Raw genomic sequence first — 5253 nt, forward strand, 5'->3', positions numbered from 1 at the left:
CCATCTTACTTGAGTTTCTCTTAGCTTGGATGTGGGGTATCTCTTCACGTCTGCTCCTGCAAAATGCAGCCGCTGCTCCTTACCTTGGACATGGGGTAGCTCCTCTTGGCCACCACCCCTGACCTTGGATATGGGTATGGACCTAACAGAAGCAGAAGATATTAAGAAGAGGTGGCAAGAATACACAGAAAAACTGTACAAAAAAATCTTCATGGCCCAGATAATCATGATGGTGTGATCACTCACACTCACCTACAGCCAGACATCCTGGAATGTGAAGTCAAGTGGGCCTTAGGAAGCATCACTATGAACAAAGCTAGTGGAGGTGATGGATTTCTAGTTGAGCTATTTCAAATCCTGAAAGATGATGCTGTGACAGTGCTGCACTCAGTATGCCAGCAAATTTGGAAAACTCAGCAGTGGCCACAGGATTGGAAAAGGTCAGTTTTCATTCCAATCCCAAAGAAAGGCAATGCCAAAGAATGCTCAAACTACCACACAATCGCACTCATCTCACATGCTAGTAAAGTAATGCTCAAAAGTCTCTAAGCTAGGCTTCAGCAATACGTGAACCATGAACTTCCAGATATTCAAGCTTTATTTAGAAAAGGCAGAGGAACCAGAGGTCAAATTGCCAACATCCACTGGATCATCGAAAAAGCAAGAAAGTTCCAAAAAAAAAAAAAAATCTATTTCTGCTTTATTAACTATACCAAAACCTTTGACTGGGTAAATTACAATAAACTGTGGAAAATTATGAAGGAGGTGGGAATACCAGACCACCTGACCTGCCTCTTGAGAAACCTATATGCAGGTCAGGAAGCAACAGTTAGAACTGGACATGGAACAACAGACTGGTTCCAAATAGGAAAAGGAGTACGTCAAGGCTGTATATTGTCACCCTGCTTATTTAACTTGTATGCAGAGTACATCATGAGAAACGCTGGTCTGGATGAAGCACAAGCTGAAATAAAGATTGCCAGGAGAAATATCAATAACCTCAGATATGCAGATGACACCACCCTTATGGCAGAAAGCAAAGAAGAACTAAAGAGCCTCTTGATGAAAGTGAAAGAGGAGAGTGAAAAAGTTGGCTGAAAGCTCAACGTTCAGAAAACAAAGATCATGGTATCTGGTCCCAACACTTCATGGGAAATAGATGGGGAAACAGTGTCAGATTTTATTTATTTATTTATTTTTTGGCCTCAAAATCACTGCAGATGGTGATTGCAGCCATGAAATTAAAAGACATTTACTCCTGGGAAGGAAAGTTATGACCAACCTAGACATCATATTAAAAAGCAGAGACTACTTTGCCAACAAAAGTCCATCTAGTCAAGGCTATGGTTTTTCCAGTAGTCATGTATGGATGTAAGAGTCGGACTATAAAGAAAGCTGAGCATCAAAGCATTGATGCTTTTGAACTGTGGTGTTGGAGAAGACTCTTGAGAGCCCCTTGGACTGCAAGGAGATCCAACCAGTCCATCCTAAAAGACATCAGTCCTGGGTGTACATTGGAAGGACTGTTGTTGAAACTGAAACTCCAATACTTTGGCCACCTGATGAGAAGAGCTGACTCATTTGAAAAGACCCTTATGCTGGGAAAGATTGAGGGTGGGAAGAGAAGGGGACGACAGAGGATGAGATGGCTGGATGGAATCACCAACTCAAAGGACATGAGTTTGGGTAAACTCTGGCATTTGGTGATGGACAGGGAGGCTGGCATGCTGTGGTTCATGGAATCACAAAGAGTTGGAGAGTTGGGTACGACTGAGTGACTGAACTGAACTGAACCCAGTCTTATGACTTAACCTGGCATGATATTTACAGCATACTTTCCTCCACTCTTCTCTCAGAAGACAAGGATGAGTATGGCAAGCCTCTTAGGTGCATGCTGATGAGATACCCAGGACAGAGGACATTAAGCCCTTAGGGACAATGGCTGTCCCCCAAGATGATCCCAACTGGGATTATCAGGCAGGGAGACCTGAAAGAGCAGCCCGTAATCATATGGTTGCTTGCCTCATTGTGGGCCTTCAAAAGGCAGGGCATAAAGCTGTCAATTTTGATAAGCTCCAGGAAATAAATCAAAGGCTATACAAAAACCCAGGACAATTTCTAGCCAGGTTAACGAAAGCCCTACAAAAATATACAAAATTAGACCCCACTTCAGCAGAGGGCACCGTTGTCCCTAATACCCATTTTATCTCTCAGTCAATCCCAGATATCCAAAAGAAACTAAAAAAGGCAGAAGAAGGCCCTCAAACTGCTCAGAGAGATCTTTTAAATTTAGCCTTTAAGATTTTCAATAGCTGAGAAAAACAGGCAAAGCTAGAGAAGGCCCAACGAGATTGGGCCAAATACCATCTTTTAGCCACTGCCCTACATGGCTCCAAGCCTCCATCAACCAACAAGGAAAGGAAGCCACCTGGGCCCTGCCTCAAATGTGGCAAAGAAGGCCCACTCATGCCTAAAGCCAAGGCCGCCTCCAGGTCCATGTCCCAGCTGTGGCATAAAGGGACATTGGAAAGTCAACTGCCCAAAGCCCCCTCTAGGGATACAGACATCCCCTCCTGGTCCTGAGCAGGAGTCCTGACCCAGCTCTGCCCAGCCTCCTTCGACTTGCTGCTGAAGGTTGAAGGTGCCCAGGGCCTCAGACCTCCACTCTCATCACCTCTACGGAGCCCAGGGTAACTCTTACAGTGGCAGGTGAGCTGATCTCCTTTCTTGTTGACATGGGGGCCACTTATTCTTCTATGCCTGCCTACTCCAGAAAAATAAGCCCAGGGTAACTCTTACAGTGGCAGGTGAGCTGATCTCCTTTCTTGTTGACATGGGGGCCACTTATTCTTCTATGCCTGCCTACTCCAGAAAAATAAGCCCAGGGTAACTCTTACAGTGGCAGGTGAGCTGATCTCCTTTCTTGTTGACATGGGGGCCACTTATTCTTCTATGCCTGCCTACTCCAGAAAAATAAGCCCAGGGTAACTCTTACAGTGGCAGGTGAGCTGATCTCCTTTCTTGTTGACATGGGGGCCACTTATTCTTCTATGCCTGCCTACTCCAGAAAAATAAGCCCAGGGTAACTCTTACAGTGGCAGGTGAGCTGATCTCCTTTCTTGTTGACATGGGGGCCACTTATTCTGCTATGCCTGCCTACTCCAGAAAAATCAAGGTCTTTCAGGTCTCTGTTATGGGGTTTGATGGTTTAGTATCTACACCACAAATAGCCAGGCCTTTATCTTACACACTTCAAGATACCTCATTTTCCCATTGTTTTCTCTTGCTTCCAAAATGCCCATTCCTATTCTTGGGAGAGACCTTCTCTCAAAATTCAAAGCCTCTATTACTACCCTAAGCCCACCCTCTGATCTAGCCTGGCTACTGCTTCTCAATACCACCTCCTCTACCCCCACCCCATTGCCCTCCTCATTCATAAACCCCATAGTTTGGGATACAGATAACCCATCTGTTTCCTCTCACCATGCTCCAATTCATATCTGTCTCAAAGACCTCTCTAAATTCCCCAGTCAACCACCATACTCCATCTCTCAAAAATATGAACAAGGGTTAAAGGCTATCATCACTAAACTCCTATGTCAGGGCCTCTCGTGCCCAACTCACTCTCCCTATAACACGCCTATCCTACCTGTCAAAAAGCCAAATGGCTCCTATCACCTGGTCCAGGATCTGATACTTATCAATGCAGCTGTTATCCCCATACACCCAGTAGTTCCAAATCCCTATACTCTTCTCTCTCTCATTCCCTCTTCCACTACCCACTTTACTGTTCTAGACCTCAAAGATGTCTTCTTTACTATCCCTTTACACCCAGACTCTCAAGACCTCTTTGCTTTTACCTGGACTGATCAAGATAATCATCGCTCTCAACAGCTGATATGGACAGTTCTCCCACAAGGTTTTCATGATAGCCCTCATTTCCTGGCCGAGCTCTAGCATCAGACCTAACGTCTCTTAACCTTACTCCAAGTACTGTTCTCCAATAGGTGGACAATCTCCTCCTTTGTAGTCCTTTGCTTACACACTCAACAACACACTATAAAACTCCTCGGTTTTCTAGCTGATCGAGGCTATCGAGTATCTCCCACCAAAGTTCAGTTCTCTCTTCCTAGAGTCACCTATCTCGGAGTCCTTTTAACACCAACAAAAAAGATATATTACTACTGATAGCAAGTCCCTTATGTCCACCCTATCACTCCCTATATCAAACACAGAGATCCTGTCCTCCTTGGGGTTAGCTGGACATCTACGCCTCTGGTTTCCTAATTTTGCCTTCTTGGCACAACTCCTATATCAAGCCACCCAAAGAGATTTTTCAGAACCCCTAGAGCTAAAATTACATATCCATTCAGCCTTTAACACCCTTAAGCAAGCCATTCTCTCAGCCCCAGCTCTAATACTTCCTGACCTTTCTCACCCCTTTATACTCTACACTACTGAGAGACACAAAATTGCCCTAGGAGTTTTGGGACAAAATCAGGGCCCCTCCTTCACCCCTGTTGCTTATCTATCAAAGCAATTAGATACCACAATTCAGGGATGGCCAGCCTGCCTACATGCTCTGGGAGCAGCTGCACTTCCCTCTCAGGAAAGTAAATAATTTACTTTTGGAGCACCCACTGTCATTTGTTCACCACCTGACTTTAAGGACTTACTTTCTCACAAATCCATGACCCTTCTATTTCCTTCCCACATCCAACTAATTCATGTCACCCTTCTCGAATCTCCTGAGTTCTCCTTTGATTGCTGTCCTACTCTTAACCCAGCCACCCTTATTCGTAATTCTTCTGAGCCCCTCATCCATACTTGCAAAGAGGCATTAGAAGACCTGATGCCCCATTTCTCCAACATTTCCTCAACCCCTTTAAATAACCCTGACTTTACATGGTATATTGATGGCAGGATTCAAAAGGAAAAAAGTACCTGGATATGCAATTATCTCTGAAACTGAAATTATTGAATCCTAACCTCTCCCCTCGGGAACCTCTTCCCAAAAGGCAGAATTTATTGCACTAACTAGAGCCCTTACCCTCACAGCTAATAAGAGAGCAAACACATACACTGATTCTCAATATGCTTTCCACATCATACATTTCCATCCTGCCATCTGGAAGGAATGAGGCCTCCTATCTACTAAAGGCTCTCCCATAACTAACACTCCCGCTTATACTCCAGCTTTTAAAGGCAGCTAACATGCCAACTGAAGTAGGCATCATACATTGCCAAGGTCAC

The sequence above is a fragment of the Bison bison genome, unplaced genomic scaffold, assembly GCF_000754665.1.
Source record: "Bison bison bison isolate TAMUID 2011002044 unplaced genomic scaffold, Bison_UMD1.0 scf7180017864183, whole genome shotgun sequence".
Taxonomy (NCBI): domain Eukaryota; kingdom Metazoa; phylum Chordata; class Mammalia; order Artiodactyla; family Bovidae; genus Bison; species Bison bison.